This window comes from Anolis sagrei, chromosome Y (assembly GCF_037176765.1).
Source record: "Anolis sagrei isolate rAnoSag1 chromosome Y, rAnoSag1.mat, whole genome shotgun sequence".
Classification (NCBI taxonomy): Eukaryota; Metazoa; Chordata; class Lepidosauria; order Squamata; family Dactyloidae; genus Anolis; species Anolis sagrei.
Genome location: NC_090035.1, coordinates 59,073,907 through 59,095,329, shown reverse-complemented (window position 1 = coordinate 59,095,329; position 21,423 = coordinate 59,073,907). Strand labels below are relative to the sequence as shown.

Here is a 21,423-nt window from a genome sequence, read left to right as displayed (position 1 = left end):
GAAGCAGAGAGCAAGGGGGTGAATGAGAACACAGCATGAGAGATATACAGCCATACGGGGCTCCAGGATACCTGCAAACAAAAGACCATCTCCTGGAACACAGCTATAGTAGCAGCTCCAAATAACATCACCAAGCCTATAATCTCCAATGTGAGCAGCTTGAATACATCCCCGGATACTACTGAATGCCTAGCAGAAGATACAGAGAGGCCCAAAGAAATCAGGCATCACCTGGGATCATGCAGTACCACTTTAAAAAACACAGTAAACAATCATGTTTCTGGAAACTCTACTCGAACCTTAGCTGAAAGACTATTAAATACCTCCAGCCAACTCACATCATCACATCAGACCTGCCAGCTATCACTCCTGTCTTGGAACATTGCTGGCTGGCGCAACAAGATGGCCGACCACTCTTTCTGTGACTTTATTGGAAGATATGATATAATCTTCCTGCAAGAGACCTGGAACTGTGACAATTTAGAGTTAAATGGGTTCAAATCACACCTCCTTGAAGCAGAGCCCAGTGCAAGGGGAGGTGGTCCTAAGGGAGGACTTGGGATATTAATCTCTACTAAACTTCGAATCACCTCCTCGAGGCTTGTTCTGTTGCCCAATATCGCGATGTCTTTGGTCATTAAATTTCGCCTATCCACTTGGCTATTAATAAATGTGTACTTCTCTCCACTACGCCAAAGACAGCCAATTAAGAATAGGTGGCTCAAACTACTAGAATTCATAAACAAAATGACCACTAAGTACCCAGAAGCTTCATTGATTCTGACTGGAGATTTTAATGCCAGATTGGGCCCAAATGATGATACTATCTACAACCACTTTGGCGAATACCCCCCTGAAGCAGAAACAGGACATCTGGTTCCTGTGAGACAATCCAAAGACAAAACATGCAATTTCTCTGGCCTGTGTCTACTACAAATGGCAAACAATTTAGATCTGGTGATCTTGAATGGGGGAGTTGAAGGAGATAAACATGGCGAATTCACCTTTACATCTGGAATGGGGGCATCAACAATTGACTACTTCATGGTATCATATAACCTGTTAAATCTAGTCACAAGATTTGAAGTGGTAATACGAACTGAAAGTGACCATTTGCCTTTAACTGCAGTCATAAATTTTAAGGCACAGGGACTACTTGCAGAGTCTGATCCTGGACCCTTACCTGCGGCTGAGTTAAGATTTTCCCGGATTAAATGGACCACCAACCTGGAGCAGTCCTCAACTGCTGCTCTACATTCAGAAAACACACTCAAATTAAGAGATGCCCTCTTATCTGCGAAAACATCAGAAGATATGCGCATACCAGGTCCTTCTCACACACCTGCAAAAACATCTGCAACGCAACAACCATATAAAAAAACGTTCCTGCCAGCTTACGTCCAAACCCTGGTTTGACCAAGAGTGCCTAGAAATGAAGAAGTTGCTACTTGAAAAGTACAAAGAGTACAGGAGGTTAGACTTGCCATCACTACCTGCAGAATGGCTGCCACTGAAAAAGAAATACAAAAACCTAATTAAGGAAAAAAAGAAGCAGGCATTGAGATCAAACTGGCAGAAACTAATCACCGCTTCGCAAACGCATGACACAGCTGCCTTTTGGAAAATGGTATCCAGGGGCTGGCAAAGCAACCCCCGTGGGCTAGACTACCACATCCCTGTGAAAACGTGGGAAAAATTCTTCAGCAGCACGAGCAGAGGGAGGAAAGCTGAAGTTTTAATAACTTCACAAGATCTTAATGGCCTGCCAAACTGGCCCCCTGTCTCAACATCTGAAATCGGCAGACTCATTTCTGAACTCAAACCAGGCAAAGCCCCAGGAAGTGATCATATACCCTCTGAACTGCTGAAAGCTAATCCTGAGTGGTGGGCACCAGTCCTAGCAGCCCTGTTCACATGCATTGATCGAGACCAGAGAAAAACTGTACAGCCCAAATTCTTAATCATCAAGGAAGGATATGAGAAAGGTTGAATTAGTTGAACAGTTTCTGTTGATCTTACAGCAGCCTATGACATGGTGCAACATCAGAAAATACTGCAGAAAGTCTACCATATTCCCCAAGACTAATTTCACAAAAACTATCCAGACTCTCCTAGAAAACTGTAGCTTGTATATGGAGTTTCAGGGCAGGAAAAGTAGATGGAGGAGGCAAAACAATGGCTTACCCCAAGGCAGCATTCTTGCACCGACCTTGTTTAATATCTTTACTAACAATCAGCTACAACTCAAAAAGAGCTTTATATATGCTGATGACCTTGGCCTAACAACACAAGCAAAAAACTTTGAAACAGTTGAAATCCAACTTACTAATGCCTTGAAAGATCTCTCCAGCTACTACAAAGATAACCATCTGAAGCCTAACCCTGCCAAAACGCAAGTATGTGCTTTCCATCTATGTAACCGTGAAGCCAACAGGAAATTGAAAGTCACCTGGAAGGTCAAGAACCTGAACCTTGTTCCCATCCTAAATATCTCGTTGTGACCTTAGATCGAACACTAGCATATAGGAAACATTGCTTGAACACCAAGCACAAAGTAGCTTCATGCAATAACATCCTGCGAATACTTACTGGCAGCACAGGGGGTGCAGACCCAAAATTAATAAGAACATCAGCCCTGGACTTGTCTTACTCAACTGCTGAGTATGCCTGTCCTGTTTGGCATAGGCCTGCCTATGTAAAGCAGGTGAACATAGCACTGAATGAAACATGCAGAATAATCACAGAGTTTCTTAAACCTACACCTGTTGATAAACTCTACAAACTAGCTGGAATTGCCCCCCCCCCCCCCCCACCTTGATGTGCGACAGGAAGTTGTTGCTAAATGTGAGAGAAATAAGGTTGAACACTATGAAAGCCATCCACTTACATGGCTACCAGCCTCCTCCCGGTAGACTCAAGTCAAGGAAAATGAGAACTACCACTCCAGCAACAGCAAGGGTATCCCTCTGGGCAGCTAAATCAGGAAATCCCAGCTGAAATTATAACTGATTCACAGCAGATACAAAAACTATTCGAAGAATACTATGCAAACTTACATAAAAGAACTCAGGGGGAAATCAGGACAATCTCGCAGTATGTAGAGGAGACAAATGTAAAACAAATCTCAGAAGCAATGAAAGCTGATTTAGAGAAATCACACCAGAGGAAGTAATTAGGACAATAAATTTGGCTAAAGTAAACAAGTCCCCTGTGGCAGATGGACTCTCAATCCTATATTATAAAACATTTAAGGAAGAGCTGGTCCCATTGTTGGTGTCAGTGATGAATTCGGTAATGAAAAAGGGGGAACTTCTAGAGTCATGGAAGGAATCCATAATTGTTTTAGTGCCCAAACAAGATAAAGATTTAGATTTAATTAAAAATTACAGACCAATATCTTTGCTGAACTGTGATTATAAAATATTCGCCACTATATTGGCAAATAGAATTAAGCAAGCACTGGCACAATTAATACATAAAGACCAAGTGGGGTTCCTCCCAGGAAGACAAGTAAATCAAAACATCAGACTGATACTGAACACCCTCTTGGTGTTCAGACTGAAATAGCAGAAAAAGACCCAAATAGAGATCTGGCATTGTTCTTCATTGACGCAGAAAAAGCTTTTGACTATGTTAGTTGGGTTTATTTGGAAAAAGTGCTAGAAAAATTCAAAGTTGGCCACCAATTTAAAAGGGCAGTAGGGGCAATATACACCAACCAAAGAGCAAGATTAAAAATAAATGGTCAACTCTCAGACTACATTGACATACAAAAAGGGACAAGACAGGGCTGTCTGTTGTCCCAACTATTGTTTATTATGGGATTAGAAATCTTAAATGTAAGGATAAGGGAAGAGAAAGAAATCACCGGTTTAAAGATCAGCAGCCAAGAACTAAAAATTAGGGCTTACGCAGATGATATAGTCTGTATCCTAACTAACCCACTACAGAGTATTAAAAACTATTGGATACAATTCAAAGATATGGTGATATATCAGGATTTATCATAAATAAGGAGAAATCTAATTTTTTTAGTAAAAAAATATAGATGTTAAAAGTCGCAAGAAATTGGAGGCCGCAGCAGACTGCAAGGTGCTAACAAAAGTAAAATATCTAGGAATATGGCTTTCAAACAAAAATATCAATTTATTCCAGGATAATTACATTAGAACATGGGAAGACATAAAAAAAGATCTCACCAGATGGCAAACGATCCCTTTAACATGGATGGGCAGAATTGCAGCAATAAAAATGATGGTACTCCCCAAAATGTTATTCCTTTTTCAAAATATATCTACTATTAAAGGAACAAAAATCTTTGAGAAATGGAAAAGAGAGATTACTAACTTTATTTGGGCTGGAAAAAGAGCGAGGATAGCATACCGAAATTAATGATAAAAGAAGAGGGGGGCTAAGCTTACCCGATTTAAGGACCTATTATGAGGCTGCAGCAATGTCCTGGCTGAAAGAATGGATAAAATTAGAAAACAAACCCTACTAGATTTGGAAGGATTTGGATTATTATTTGGCTGGCATGCATACATGTGGTATAATGGAGATAAATTAAATAAAGATTTTAATAAACATATAATTAGAGGGGGACTATTGGATATTTGAAAAAAAAAACAGAAAAAGTATGGAACCAAAAAAACACTAGAAGCAGTTACAAGACCAGCCTTAAGGGTAGAAACAAGAACATATAAAGAATACCTTATTAGAGAAAATGAAAAGTGGAAATTAAAAGGGCGGGAAGAATTGAAGATCAATGATTGGTTTCGTTATCACCAACTGCATGAAAGATACAACAAAACTTGAGGATTGGATTTGCAACCAAAGAATCAGAATTGGAAAGAATATGGGAAAAGGGGGATAAAGGGTTAATCTCTAGATTATAAAAATACATACTAAGCTATAACATGGAGGACAACAGAGTTAAGACAGTAATGTTATCCTGGGCCAAGGATCTAGGCAGACCAATAGAATTGGACAAATGGGAATACCTATGGAACAAAGAATTCAAATTTACTTTATTGGGTTCAATCAAGGAGAATCAATACAAAATGTTTTATAGGTGTTATATCACTTCAGCAACATTGGCTAAAATAGACAAATCACAACAAGGTATTTCCTGGAGGTGCAGGAAGCAGAAGGGGACATACCTCCACATGTGGTGGACCTGTGTGATCATACAGGAATTTTGGGATAAGGTAATTAAGGAGACAAATAAAATGTTACATAACAAGATTAAAAAAAGCCCAGGACTGTCTCTGCTAGGTCTACAGAGAGAAAGCAATAATCAAAAGGACCAAGAAATATATCAATATAGCTTTGCAGCGGCAAGATTGACAATAGCCAAAGATTGGAAAGGGGAAAAGGGTCTAACCAAAAAAGATTGGAGGAAAAGAATGTGAGAATATATGCTAATGGCCAGACTAACTTATAACAGGAGGAATAAGAGTAATGAGGACTTTCTAGAAAAATGGAAGTTGGCCATGGCATATCTGAATAGAGAGTCAGTAATATAAAGGAGCTCCATTAGGAATTTAGGTTTACCATGAATAAGGATAGGTAAATAGGCTTAAAGGCTTCATAGTGTTCCGGTGTGGGAAGCCATGCTGAAGGGTGCACTGGTGTGGGGATGAGGGTTTATTTTGTTTAGGATAGGGGTTTTGGAATGAGTGTAAGGTCTGTGGTATGTGTGTAAAATGCCATGTGCTGACTTCCTGAATGTTATGGAAAAAAAATAATACAAAGCTGACTGAAAGCAGTGGAAAACAGGCAGAAATAGCAAGTCTATGTGTATTAAGATATGTAAATGATAATAATTTGTACTTAATGACAAAACTGATTGATTGAATAAGGTAGATAGGCATGTACACGTCAAAAATATTGGTACCTGATTTTATCTGCCATGATTTGCTTTTCTGTTATGTACCATAATCAAAATAAACAGTTTTAATAATTAAAAAAAAAGAAGTGGAGTGGGCAGATCAAAAGACAACCTGGCAAAATGGCACTACCTAAAAGAATCCCATACCTTGTGTGACTGTGGAGCAAAACAGACAACTCTGCATCTGTATGCTTGTCCATTGTGCATTGCCTCATGTACAGAGGAGGAATTATTGGAGGCTACAGACAATGCCATTGCTGTTACCCATTTTTGGTCAAAAGATATTCAGCCGCCTGCACACCTTCTGTTTTTATCAGTTTTATACTAATTTATGCAATGCTTTTGATACGAAATAAATAAACCTGATTCATTTCCCACATAACACTGGAATCCCCACAAATCGCAGAGCTGGACCAAACTTGGCACACAGTCCCCTCATGACCCAGTTGACATACTGCTGCGATTTGGTGGTAGACAGTGGAGGCCATGCCTGTGAGTATCTGCAGAGTGTCTTCCTGCTTTCTAAGTACCCTTTCTCGGTAAAAGACAGTGGTGGGAGTGCCTCTGAGCATTTTTGAAGTGCCTTCCTCTTTCCTAAGTCATAGGCAGTGGATGGAGTGGATGGAGTGGCTGTAAACATCTGCAGATCGCCTTCCTGCTTCCTTAGTGTCTTCTTGCTACCTCTCTGTTCTGCTCTGGTTAGACCACACCTGGAATATTGTGTCCAATTCTGGGCACTACAATTCAAGAGAGATATTGACAAGCTGGAATGTGTCCAGAGGAGGGCGACTAAAATGATCAAGCGTCTGGAGAACAAGCCCTATGAAGAGCAGCTTAAGGAGCTGGGCATGTTTAGCCTGAAGAAGAGAAGGCTGAGAGGAGATATGATAGCCATGTATAAATATGTGAGAGGAAGTCACAGGGAGGAGGGAGCAAGCTTGTTTTCTGCTTCCTTGGAGACTAGGACGCGGAACAATGGCTTCAAACTACAAGAGAGGAGATTCCATCTGAACATGAGGAAGAACTTCCTGACTGTGAGAGCCGTTCAACAGTGGAACTCTCTGCCCCGGAGTGTGGTGGAGGCCCCTTCTTTGGAAGCTTTTAAACAAGGGCTGGATGGCCATCTGTCAGAGGTGATTTGAATGCAATATTCCTGCTTCTTGGCAGGGGGTTGGACTGGATGGCCCATGAGGTCTCTTCCAACTCTTTGATTCTATTATTCTACTAGCTGTCCCCTGCCACGCATTGCTGTGGCCCAGTCTGGTGATTTGGAAAATAAAGTCATGAGAAAGTGTTGGTTTCTAATATATGTAATTCCTTGTAATTGCTTGTGAGTAAAAAATATTTCTTGTTGTTTCTTTGTCAGTGTTGATGTGCAGAGTGTCTGGTTTGCTTACTCTGGAATATGCAACATATCATAGTCCTTCTTTAAGGGTCTCTTTCAAATCTATGATACTATATCTGTGTGTGTGTATGAGAATCATATCTATCTATATTTATGACTGGATGGCTCTTTGTCAGGAGGGCTCTGATTACATTTTCTTACCCTGGTCAAGAGAGTTGGACTGGATGGCCTTAACTATTTTCTGTTGGTAATGGGGGTTCTGTGTGGGAAGTTTGCCCCATTTCTGTTGTTTGTGGGTTTCAGAATGCTCTTTAATTATAGTGACCTATACATCCTAGTAACTACAACTCCCAAATGTCAAGGTCTATTTTCCCCAAACTCCATCTGAGTTCACATTTGGGCATATTGAGTATTCCTGTCAAGTTTGGTGGTGATCCATCATTGTTTGAGTCCACAGTGTTCTCTGGATGCAGGTGAACTACAATTCCAAAATTCAAGGTCAATGCCCACCAAACCCTTTCAGTATTTTCTGTTGGTCATGGGAGTCCTGTGTGCCAAGTTTGGTTCAATTCCATTGTTGGTGGAGTTCAGAATGCTCTTTGATTATAGGTGAACTATAAATCCCAGCAACTACAACTCCCAAATGACAAAATCATAATTTTTTGAGTGATGGTCATTCCTTGTGTTGCGAGACGTTTTGTTGCCAAATTTGGTGTGATTTCGTTCATTGGTTTTTTTTGTTTTTAAGATACTCATTATGCACAGAGCATTTCTATATATATACTAGCTGTGCCCTGCCACACGTTGCTGTGGCCAACCTTCCCTCCCTCTTTCTCTCCTTCTTTCCCTCTTTCCTTCCTTTCTTCTTTTTCTTTCCTTATCTCTCATCTTTCTTCCATCTCTACCTGTTTCTTTCCTCCCTTCCTTTGCTCTTTGGTTACATCCTTCCTTCCCTATCTTTTGTTCCTTCTCTCCCTTCCCTCTCTTTTTCCTTCCCCTTTTTTATTTCCTTCTCTCCTTTCTTGCTTCTCTTTCTTTCTTTCTTTCCTTCTTTCCCTCCTCGCTTCTCTCCTTCCTTCCTTCCCTTTTTCCCTCCTCTCGTTACTTCTTGACTGTCTCTTCCATTTAATATTGTATTTATCTCTTAGAAAGAAGGGAAGGAAGAAGGAAGGAAGGAGGGACAGGAAGGAAGGAAAAGAAAGGAGAGGCAGGAAGGGAGGAAGGGAGGGAGGGAGGGAGGGAGGAAAGAAAGGGGATGAAGAAAGGAGGGAGGGAAGTAAATGAAGGGGAAGGAAATGAAGAATGGGAAAGAAGGAGGAAAGAAAGGAGGGACAGGAAGGAAGGAAAAAGGAGGGGGAAAGAAGAGAAGGAAGGGGAAAAAAGGAGGGACAGGAAGGAAGGGAGAAGGAAGGTGGAAGGAAGGAGGGAAAGGAAGGAGGGGGATGAAGAAAGGAGGGGGGAAGGAAATGAGGGGGAAGGAAATGAAAGGGAAAGAAGGAGGAAAGGGAGGGAGAAAAAGAAGGAAATGAAGAAGGAAGAAGGGACAGGAAGGAAGGAAAAAGGGAGGGAGGGAAAGAAGGGAAGAAAGGAAAAAAAGGAGGGACAGGAAGGGACGAAGGAGGGAAAGAAAGGAGGGGGATGAAGAAAGGAGGGAGGGAAGGAAATGAAGGGGAAGGAAATGAAGAAAGGGAAAGGAGGAAAAGGAGGGAGGAAAAGAAAGGAAGGAAGAAGGAAGGAGGGACAGGAAGGAAGGAAAGGGGAGGGAGGGAGGGAGGAGAAGGAAGGAAGGAGGAAGGAAGGAGGGGAAGCACCATGGACCTTCCTCCTCCTCCTCCCCCCTCCTCCTCCCCTTCTTCCTTGCGTGGATGCTCCGTTGCTGCTGCCATTGCTGCTGCTTTCCCAACAGGGAGTGAGGAGGCGTGTGTGTGTGTGTGTGTGTGCCGTGTGGGGGGGGGTGAGGGGGCATGCGCGCATGTGTGTGTGCTGCATGGGGGGTGAGGGGGGTGTGCGCGCGCGCGTGTGTGCCACGCGGGGGGTGAAGGGGCGTGTGTGTGTGTGTGTGCCGCGCGGGGGTGTGAGGGTGTGTGTGTGTGTGTGTGTGTGTGCCATGCGGGGGGTGAGGAGGCATGTGTGTTTGTGTGTGTGTGTGTATGTGTGTGCCGCGCGGGGGGGTGAGGGGGCATGTGTGTGTGTGTGCATGTGTGTGTGTGTGTGTGTGTGTGTGTGCTGGAAGGAAGGGGGCATGTCTTACTGGCGTGAGTGTGTGTGTGTGTGGCGGAAGGTGTATGTGGGCGGCGGGGGGAGGAGTGAAGGTGCGTTGTGTGTGTGTGTGTGTGGAGGCCGCGTGACCAGGGTAAGATGAAGGAGGGGGAGGAGGGATGGTTTTGACAGGGCAGGAAACGGCGCAGCGGGGCTTGGAGTGGGCGTGGCTTCCACGGAGGGAACGTTGGCCAGCAGGCCATGTCCGCGCGCCAGGGAACTTGCGGCTGGGTGCCATTGCGTATGCTCAGTTGTTTTGTCGTTTTGTGAGTGTGTTGTTGTGTTGTTTTTCATTTTGATTCGGATTGTTTGTACCTAGTGGGTTGTGTTATGGGCATGGAAATTTTGGTTAAGTTTCGTTGAGGGGTTTTTGAGTTTTGCTTCTCTGTTCGACGCCACTTTCATTTTTATATATATAGATATAGATGATTCTATGATTCTCTTAGTAATAAACAGTTCTGAGGATCTGCAGAGAGCCTTCATGCTTCCCTAGTGTTTTTTTTCCAATAAGAAACAGTGAAGGGAGTGCCTCTGGATATCTGTACTCCATCTTCCTGCTTCCTAAGAGTCTTTTCTCAGTAAGAGACAGTAGAGGGATTTCCTCTGAGTATCTGCAGAGTGGCGTCCTGTGTCCTGTCTTTTCTCAATAATGGACAGTGGAGGGAGTGCCTGTGAGCATCTGCAGAGCTACTTCCTGCTCCCTAAATGTTTGTTCTCAGTAATAGTGGAGGATGAAGTCTGAGCATCTGCAGAGCTACTTCCTGTTTCCTTAGTGTCTTTTCTAAATAAAAGTAAGTGGAGGGGTTGCCTCTGAGCATTGGCAGATTACCTTCCTGCTTCCCAAGTGTCTTTTGTTTTGGTAAGAGACAGTGGAAGGAGTGCACCTGAGCATCTGCAGAGCACTTTCCTGCTTCCTAAGTGTCCTTTCTCAGTCAGAGAAAGTGGCAGGTGTGCATCTACAGAGTGTCTTTCCAAAGTGTCTTTTCCCAGTAGGAGACAGTGAAGGTGTGCCTCTGAGCATGTGCAGAGTGCATTCCTACTTCCCTACTGTCCTTTGTCAGTAAGAGACAATGGAGGGAGTACCTCTGAGCATACATTGAATGCCTTCTTGTTTCTTAAGTTTCTTCTCAGTAAGAGACAGTGGAGGGGAGTGCCTCTGAATATCTGCAGAGTGCCTTCCTGCTTTCCAAGTGACTTTTCAAAGTGAGAGACAGTGGAGGAAAGTGCCTCTGAGTATATATAGAATGTTTTTGTGCTTCCTAAGGATCTTTTCTCAGTAAGAGACAGAGGAGGGAGTGCCTCTGAGTGTCTACAGCAGTGTTTCTCAACTTGGGGATCAGGACCCCTGGGGGGGGGGGTCGCAAAGGGGTGTTAGGGAGGTCACCAAAGACCATCAGAAAACACAGTATTTTCATAGACAAAAGTGTACCCAAAAAGTGTGAAATCTCTCCGTTAAAAAAAAAAAAAAACAGAAGTGGAGGGAGTGAGAGAAAAAATAAAAATAAATAAAATAAAAAATAATTAAAAATATAAAAAATATATAAATTGGATTTGACTTCCATCTGTTCTTTGAAGATCCTTTATGCGTTTTCCCCCTTCAAATTGATCAAAATTGCTTTCCAGGTTTGTTATTTCTTTAACTCATACTTTTGTCTTTTAGGAAATGACCTCTATTTTTTGTTGTTTAAAATAGTTCTTCACCAAGTCCCAGTTTGTATGTTTCTTTAGAATTCCTTCATTCGCTGATAACCAATAGATTAGTTTGTCCATATTCATTATTTCCAATATTTTACTTTGCCATTCTTCTCTTTGTGGTATTTCTTTTTGTCCATGTAATTTTTTTCTCCTCTCTTCTTGGGCTTAACTATCATTTCCTACTTTTCTATCTTCTTCACAATATTCTCCCACTTTCCATGTAACCATATTATCCATTAATAAAATATATATATTTTTTTTAAAAAAAGAAAACACAGTATTTTCTTTGAGTCATGGGGGTTCTGTGTGGGAATTTTGGTCCAGTTTTATCATTGGTGGGGTTCAGAATGACCTTTGATTGTAGGTGAACTATAAATCCCAGCAACTACAACTCTCAAATGTCAAGGTCTATTTTCTCCTAAACTCCACCAGTGTTCACATTTGGGTACGTTGAGTATTCATGCCAGGTTTGGTCCAGATCCATCGTTTACGTTCACAGTGCTCTATGGATGTAGGTGAACTACAACTCCCAAACTCAAGGTCAATGCCAACCAGACCCTTCCAGTATTTTCTGTTCTTCATGGGAGTTCTGTGTGTCAAGTTTTGTCCAATTCCATCATTGGTCAAGTCCAGAATGCTTTTTGATTATAGGTGAATTATAACTCCCAGCAACTACAACTCCTAAGTGACAAAATCACCGCCCCCTCCCAACCCCATCATTATTCAAATTTGGGTGTATCGGGTATTTGTGCCAAAAATGTTCAAGTGAATGAAAATAAATCCTGCATATCAGATATTTGCATTACAGTTTATAAACAGCAGCAAAATTTAAGTTATGAAGTAGCAATGAACTAAATGTTATGGTTGGGGGTCACCCACAATATGAGGAACTGTATTAATGGGTTGTGGTATTAGGAAGGTTGAGAACCACTGGTCTACAGTGCCTCCTGCTGCTTTGATGTCTTTCCAATAGGAGGGAGTGCTTCTGAGCATTTGCAAAGAGTCTTCCTACTTCAAAGGTGTCCTTTCTCCATAAGAGACAGTGAAGGGAGTGCCTCTGAACATCTGCAGAGCACCTTCTCGCTTCCTAAGTCACCTTTCACACTAAGAGACAATGGAACAAGTGCCTCTGAACATCTGGGGAGTGCCTTCTTGCTTCCTAAGTGACTTTTTGTAATAAGAGACAGTCAAGGCAGTGCCTCTGCGCCTATGCAAACAGACTTCCTGCTACAAATGTGTCTTTTCTCAGTTAGAGACATTGGAGGAAGTGTCTTTAAGCTTCTGCAGAGTGTCTTCCTGCTTCCTAAATGTCTTTTCTCATTAAGAGACAGTGGAGGGAGTGCCTCTGAACTTGTGAAAAGTGCCTTCCTGCTGCCTTAGTCCTTTTGCAGTAAGAGACCGTGGAGGGAGTTCCTCTGAGAATCTGCCAGCACCTACTTTTACTAGTAAGAGACATGAAGAGAGTGCTTCTGAGCATCTGGAGAGTGCCTTCCTGCTTCCTGTGTATTTTCCCAGTAAGAGACAGCAGAGGGAGTGCTTCTGATCATCAGGAGAGTGCCTTCCTGCTTCCTAAGTGTCTTTTCCTGGTAAGAGACAGAAAAGGTGCACCTGAGCATCTGGAGAGTGCCCTACTGCTCCCTAAGCATCTTTCCTCAGTAAGAGACAGTGAAAGCAGTGCCCCTCAGCATCTACAGAGTGCCTTTACATTTCCCTGTCTTTTCTCAGTAAGAGATAGTGGAGGGAGCATCTACAGAGCACTTTCCTGCTTCCTGTTACCTTTCTCAGTAAGAGAAAGTGGTGGGTGTGCATTTGAGTATCTGCAGAGTATCTTCCTGCTTCCTAAGTTTCTATTTCCAGTAAAGGACAGTGCCTCTGAGCATCTCCAGAGTTCATTCCTGCCCCCCCCCCCTTTTTCAGAAAACTTGACAGGCCTTCCTTTGAAGTGAAATAAATGCAGTGACAAATTTGAATGGGCCAAAAAAATGTAATGCAAAAGAAGGCAGTGTGTCTGAGAGAAAAACTGTGTTACATGCATAGATATCTATAACAATGAACACAGAAAATTATACATTGCAAATCACAATTCATATATTACAGGGAATTCTACATTAAATGTCACATGGGAACAGTAACTCGACTGATTAGCGATTATTTATAAATGAAAAATTGCTTGTCAATATACTATAAAAACAAAGAAACGTACCCTTCCAGAAAGACAATTTCTATATTCCAGGAGAGTCTTCATTAGTTCATGACATCAGGAATAGTAACTCAATTATTGTTAAATGAAAAGTTGCTTGTCAATATTTTTAGAATACAATGAAATTTCAGCTTCCAAAATGACAATTTCTATGTTGCAGGAGATTCTTCACATCTGCTGTGCCCTTTGTGACTGCTATTCTCAGTCCTTGAAGGGCAGATTATTCTCACATCCCACATTAAACAATTATGCCTTGATATCCTGGGATGTCTTGAATTAGATGCCAGTGTTTAAATATTATCTTTTTTTTTATTTCAGATGAGTATTGTGTGAAAGTTAGAGGCCAGATCATGTGATTGTTATACTTCCTAGGTCTTTCTTGTAGTAGTACCTTCCTGTTAATGGAGTTAGCCTTATTGATAGCAATGTTCAGTATCCTATTAGGGTATCCTCTCTCAGTTGTGTTTTCAGAATATCTGCCAAAGAGTTAAAATCCTTTTGGGTGCTAGAATTACATTTTAATCTTAAAAACTGTGAGTATGGTAAATTAGATTTCAGTGAATTATGGTGAAAACTGGAAAAAAATGTAAGAGTTTTTATCTGTTAGCTTACTTTAGCTATTTTTTTAATCTGTTAGCTAATTTTTTGTCCATTCTTGTGATGGCGTGTGTGGCACCACATATATGTAGTACTGTTATTTGCAGGATTTAAACTGTCATTTTATTCCTGTTTACCTTGTATATGTATAGTTAAATTTCATTGGTTATTATAGCTCTCAATTTATTGTTGTTGTGCACCAATTGGCTTGTTTCCCCAGTTCATTTGTTTAGGCTCCGCCCCTTCCAAGGGAGAAAGGAAAGGAATCTCTCTCACCTTTTTTACCTCAGAAAGAGACTCATTGGATGGACGTGTGCAAAGCTTGACCCAAAGCCCCTGGTCAAGGCATTTTTTACTACCAACTCTTAGGTTTTTACCCCTGAGTCTTATACTTTATGTTCAAACCCCCTGAACGACATTGTGAAGACCTCAGGCGCCTTCATTCCAGTTTTTTGGCACTATAGGAAGGTCTTGTCCTTCAACATAGGCCACTGAACTGGGGTTGTGGTTTGCTCCGGCATTCACAACCATTGAGAGAGGGGGAACAGGAAAAGCTTCTCAGCTTATAACTCCTTTAGCTACTTTCCAGTGGAAAACCTGATACAGTACAAATGGCCACCTGATAAAACGGGAGAATACTACATGCTTCAAGAGTAAGTCAGTGAATACTTGGGTGTGACCTCCTTAGAGTTTATAAAGTGTTTTTCCCTGTTGAAACATCAAGTTTGTGCCTAAGAAAGAGAACTAATTCTCAACAATAAACACCATTTTGAGTTACCTGTTGTGTTCTGGTCCTTGGGAGTTCCAGTTTCCCTAAAGGAGGACAAGAAGCAATTCCCTGGGGAAAGATGTCACGTCAATGCCTCTTTCTCTATAGCCCCAGGTGCGACAGCAAAATTCTTGATGACCATAATGTCTAAAATGTTAATATTAGTATGACTACACTGGCTAGAAAATTTCATATGTTTGTGAAATGTGTTAATCCAGGTGAAGAATTTGTCGGCTACGGATTGAGAATTAACTATTGTAAAGATATCATCAATATACCTTCCATAGTATAAGATATCTGGTATAAATTGATTAGTGTTGTGTTTAGGATATATTTAGTTTCTAAATAAGAAACAAATAAATTGATTACTGAAAGTGCCAAAGTACTGCCCATAGCTATCCCAAAGGTCTGCAAGTAGAATTGTATATCAAAGCTAAAGTAGTTGTATTCTAACACAATGTCTAAGAGGTCCATTAGGAAGTGAGTAGGGGGAGCCAGGGATTTACGTGTATCAAACATCTTTAATCACTGTCCTAACTTTGTCTAGTGGGATGTTTGTGTAAAGGGCTTTGTTGTCTAGAGTCATTAGTTTGGATTCCTCAGGAATGGTTGGGACTTCTACTATGTTGATAAAGTGTTTAGTGTCCTTGATGAAAGATGACATTAATGGGACAAAGGTATGTAAGAAATTATCAATATACTGGGCTAAAGGTTCTAAAATAGATGCAGTACCTAAAACGATAGGTCTACCTGATGGAGGAATAACACCTTTGTGGATTTTGGGGAGAACATAGAAAACTGGTGTTCTAGGGTATTGATTTTGAAGGAATTTTGTATTAAAATGTATCCCATCCCAAAGAAAGTCCTTTCAAACAAACTACATGATTCAGAGATCTGATTTTATTAATGGGATTGTAAGCAATGCGTTTGTAGGAAAGGTTATCAGACAAATGTCTTTCAACTTCTTTAACATAGTCAGTTCTATTAAGTAGTACCACCGCTCCTCCCTTATCTGCTGGCTTTCAGGTATATTGGGGCATGTTAGCTAGTCTTTTGATAGTATTTCTGACAGGGACACATTCAGAGAAGTTTTAGTCTTAGATATAGAAAGTCTACTCACATCTCATTCTACTACTTTTTCAAATGTTTTAATCATGATATTTTCGGTGTTTGGATAGAATTTACTTTTAGGATTAAACAAAATCTCAGAGGTAGAGTCCATTTTATTACAAAAAAAAGTTTTAATCCAATAGAATTGAAGAAAGACAAAGAATTATGAACAACCTATTAAGAAGACAGAAATAGATGAAGTTATTAAGAATTTAAAAGCTGGGAAAGCTCCAGGTCTGGACGGCCTAGGAATAGAATATTATAAAAGTATTGATTCCAAAACTATTAGAACTGTATAATGGAATAATGAGATAAGATGCCAGAATCATGGAGGAAGTCATTAATAATATTAATACCAAAACCCGATAAAGATTTAACAGATTTAACAGGGTCATATAGGCCCATATCATTAGTTAATCAGGATGCAAAGATTTTATCTGCTATTATAGCCAATAGAATGAATAAATGCATGTACAAGTATATTAAAAAGATCAGTGTGGGTTTGTAAAAAGAAGACAAATGTCAAATTTGATAGGAAGAGTATTAAATAAAACTTGTGTGGTCCAAGAGCAGATAAAAGTAAGGATATTATCATTAGATATTTTTAAAACTTTTGATTGTGTGGAATGGTGGACATTACAGGAAATTATGAACAAATTTGGAATGGGAAGTAGAATAAAAGGATTATTAGAACAATATTATTCAAGAAACAGCAGTAGTAACTATAAATGATGGAGTGGCAAAAGAAATAAGTGAAAAGGGGAACAAGACAAGGTTGCCCTCTATCACCAATTTTGTTTGCCATAGTGGTAGAATTATTTGCAAATGCCATCAGGAAAGATAAGAACTTAGAAGGACTGGGAATAAAGGAAAAGTGGAAGGTGAGGTTATTTGCCGATGATACATTGTTATTTATTGAAAATGTAGTAAGTAAAATGGATAAAATAAAGGCTCATTTAGAGATATTTGGGAAAATAACAAGTTAACTGGAACAAGTCAGAAATGATGCTATTTAATTATACAAAGAAAGAAGAAAAATACTTTATAGAAAAGAGCAAAATGAGAATTAAAATTAAGAATAAATTAAAATACCTGGGAGTAATAATAACAAAGGATTTAAAAGAAATGGAAGAGGTAAATGTAGTAGCATTAAGAAAAGTTGTTAAAAAAATAATAGAATATGAAAATATACATTTATCTTGGTTTGGAAAGATAGCATTAGTAGAAATGAAAATACTTCCGAAGATAAATTTCACATTTAGAATGCTACCACTTCAAATTACAGAAGAAGAGCTAAATAGATGGCAACAAATGATAAATAAATATTGTAATGGTAGAAAAATAAATAGATTAAACAAACAGTTATGGTACAGATTGCAAAAAGAGGGAGGATTAGCACTCCCTAATATTAAAAAATATTATGAAGTGAGCAGATTAGGATTGGTTATAGAAGGAATGATAAAAAATAGGGAGTAGATTGGCTAAGAAAGGATTCGGAAAAAGTGGAGGAAGAAATTTGGAATATTCAGTTTAGTTCACAAGAAAAGAAACTAGGGAAATGAGAAACCCAATGTTGAGCAATATATTAGAAGTATGGAAAAAATATAGGAGAATGTTAATAACAGATGATTCAGTAATAATCCCAATTGTAATGGAAAAGAAATTTCCATTTTTTTCTTTCAAAAAAAGTAATAGATAAAAAGTTAAGGGGGGAAATTAGACAAAATAGGGGATTGGATAAATAAAATGGACATGGTTCCATTGTATACAATTAGAACAATAATTTAAAAATTGGGGAAAAATAATAAAAATGGAAGTAAGCTAACCAATTAGAACAAATAATACAAAATGGAAGGGTTGTAGAGAAGCATGAAAATTTGAAAGGAGTAACTAGTAAGGTATATAAGATAATAATTGAAATAAAGAAAGGAAAAACAAAAATAACACCCTCAAGGATGTCTGGGAAGAAGATTTAGGGATAAAAATAAATGAAATTAAGTGGCAACAATTATGGAGACAAAGACATCTAAAAAAATTATCAATACGGGTTAAAGAAAATTATTATAAGTTAATATGGAAATGGTACCTAACACCAGTAAGAATAGCAAATATAAATAGAAGTATTTAAAAATTGCTGGAGAGGATGTCAAGAATCAGGAACATATATACATATGTGGTTGCAATGTAAATATGTAATTAATTTTGGGGGGAAAGTATTTAGAAAATTGAAGATATAATGAACATTAAAATAGAAAGAAGTCCTAGTATAGATTTATTATCATTATATGATAAACAATTGAAAAAAAAGAGGATAAAGATGTGATAACAAATTTATTAACAATAGCAAGATGTGATAACAAATTTATTAACAACTGCTTATAGCAGGGGTCCTCAAACTAAGGCCTGGGGGCTGGATGCGGCCCTCCTCACTCAGGGTCAACTTAAGTCTGAAACGAAAACACACAACAACAACAATCCTATCTCATGAGCCAAAAGCAGGCCCACACTTCCCATTGAGATAGTAATGAGTTTATATTTGTTAAAATTGTTTTTCATTTTAATTATTGTATTTTAAAGTGGTTTTTTTTGCACTACAAACAAGATATGTGCAGTGTGCATAGGAATTCATTCATTTTTTTTCAAATGATAATCCAGCCCTCTAACAGTTTGAGAGACTGTGATCTGGCCTTTGTTTAAAAAGTTTGCGGACCCCTGGCTTATAGCAAGGAACTAGAAAAGAGAAATAAATATACAAATAGAGGAGTGGTACATGGAAGTATGGAAATTGGCAATAAATGATAAACTGACATGTATATTAAAAGTGAAAAGAGGTACATAGAAACAAAGTGATTTTGGCAATGTATGGAGAAAATTTATTGAAAAAGGATTAAAAAACAAAGAAAGAAAGTTACCTCCATAAGAAGAACTGAAATGTTGGACAGATGATATGTAAAAGCTGTGGCTTGGGAGGGGGGGGGGAGCATAGTTGTGAGGGATAGATAATATGCAAAAGCAGAAAAATAACACTAGATGCCAAAAGTTAAAGCATGGTAGGTTGTAGTGAATAATATGTATCTGCTGTAAAACAAACCATGTATAACAAATGTATTGAATCATGATAAAATAATAAAAATATCATTAAAAATGTTTTAATCTAATGGATCTGAATAACTTAAATAGTTCAACCCTGGTATGGAAAGAAAAAAAGTGTGAGGGGATAGTTAGAAAGAGTTACCAATAGGGTGTGGTTTGTGGTTTAGATTTGATTCTAAAAGACTTGCGTGGTAATGAAGGGCTACTCAATGTGGTAAAACTATTTGTAGGTTTTTCTAAGTCTTCTTCAGTAGTGGAATAGGGGTCAAGTGAATTAGTTTCAAAAAGAACTCTCCTTTTGTATGTGCCAGAGGATACAGGATGAATAGTCCAATTATACTCATTATTGTCATAATCTGCTCTACCTTGAACTTTCTAATTTTAAGTTCCTTAATTTGAGCGTATAATTCTTGACATTTTTTCAATCTCTTGTAGATAGTCCTGATTTTGTTCAACCTTATTAATATCCTCTACTAAAACTGTGAATTTACCCTCATACTCTTCAGTGAGGGAATTAGTTTTTTGGATAATCAGTGCCATCAAGTCCCTTGAACATTTGTTTAACACTAGGTTCCAGTTATTAATGAACTCAGTGTCATTCATGAACATTCCTGGAGGTTTGTATATCCTGAGGCCCTTGGGTATCATATTGTTATTTATATAGTCAGCTAGGGTCGACATGTGTAGATCTAATCTAGTCATTTTTTTCTTTATTTCTTATTTAGTACATTCAAGCATCATATATAAGAATAACACCCGAAGAAGATATTACAAAACACAGGAAGCAACCTGGGAGACCTTGTGTTGTGTTACTGTTCCCAACCCTCCTGTTCAAGGAGCTCCACTGGCTGCCGTTTATTTTCTGAGCTAAATTTAAGGTGCAGGTGCTTACCTACAAAGGCCTGAACGGTTTGGGACCATCCTACCTGCGTGACCGCATCTCCATCTATGAACCCACGCGTTCACTTCGGTCATCTGGAGAGCCCTTCTCGTGATCCCGCCTGCGTTGCAAGCGCGTTTGGTGGGGACATGAGACAGGGCCTTTTCCGTGGAGCCCCCCCGACTCTGGAACACCCTCTCCAAAGATCTTAGACAGGCCCCTACACTGGCAGTCTTCAGAAAGAAGTTGAAGACCTGGCTGTTCCGATGTGCCTTCCCAGATTAGGAAATCTCCAATACCAAGTCCCATAAGCACTTTACTAGAAGTAAGATTGCTGCACACCGCACACTGCACTTACCCTATAATGCCTTATATACCACCTGTCACATCAGCACTTTTAATCCTGTACCCATTACTCTGGCCCGGCCCAGTTTTATTGTGTCTTAGTGTATTGTTTATTGCTTGTTGTTTATATTGCTTTAATTGTTTTAATTTGCTTTAGGTTTTGTATTGTTATATTGTGTGTTGAGGCCTTGGCCTTTGTAAGCCGCATCAAGTCCTTCAGGAGATGCTAGCGGGGTACAAATAACGTATAATAATAATAATAATAATAATAATAATAATAATAATAATGTATTTTTACCACGCCATCTGAGAATGGGAGCCGTGTGTATGATCAGATTCCCAACATTATGCTACTCATCTAGTACCTGTTTGGCTTGGGAATGTTAGAATTGGACTAAAACAATAGGAATAAGAGGAATACCAAATATGTCTGAGCAACACAGGAAGGCTATGACTTCCTCACATGGCATCAGAGATGTATTTCCTGTCCACTTTAATATACAATCCAGATTTAGTTTTAGGGAGCTTACAAGCAATGATGACAGGTCCTTCTAACTTGTTCTCAAGGGTGCTGGACATTCTCAAAAGGGTTTATTTGGTATAGCACTGGGACCAGAGAGAGTTGTTTCTGTTGCTGCTCCTCTGGAAATTGGAATGTTAAGTGGTATGCAGCCAGATGCAAAACTATACGGCTATAATGGCTATTTCTATTTACATGGTAGTTACAATCCCAATAATGTGTCTAATACTTTAAATAGCACCATGATGGCCCAACTGTATCCTGAGTACTCTGTGTTCAATCTGGAGTACCTACCCCTAAACTGAAGGGACAAGTTCCCCTTTGATTGGTTAATAGGTTGGTTACTTTTCAACTTATGGATAAAAACGTTTTTTATTCCTGTTGTTCTGCTTTTTGGGATTGCTTACATTGCTAATGTTGTGTTGCTTCCCTATTATTAAATTCCTTCAAAACACTGTGAATTGCTGTATTTTTCTGGACCACAAGAGGAAAGCCTTATTTGCAATGTTCACCAAAGAAGGATAATGCTTCCTCCTGGAGGAGTCAGAGCATTTTGCATCACCTTCTACACCTATGAAAACCATGTAATGTTTTAAGAAAGATTTGAGTGTAATCCAAGAGTATAAATGTTTTGTGTGAACGGGCCAAGGGGGGTTTGGGAAATTGTGTTGGAGTTAACCACCCCGGGACCCAGGCAGTCATAATAAAGCTGCCCTTTTC

The 21,423-nt window shown here is 39.5% G+C and overlaps 1 long non-coding RNA gene across 1 annotated transcript in view; it reads left to right on the top strand.

Moving 5' to 3' along the window:
* The window catches only part of LOC137095113 (uncharacterized), a 60,748-nt gene extending 39,584 nt beyond the window's left edge, over nucleotides 1-21,164 (top strand). The window contains exon 2 of the long non-coding RNA XR_010908792.1: nucleotides 19,684-21,164. This is a non-coding gene — a long non-coding RNA (uncharacterized lncRNA). The remainder of the gene's footprint in view (nucleotides 1-19,683) is intronic.
* The last annotated feature ends 259 nt before the right edge of the window (nucleotides 21,165-21,423 follow it).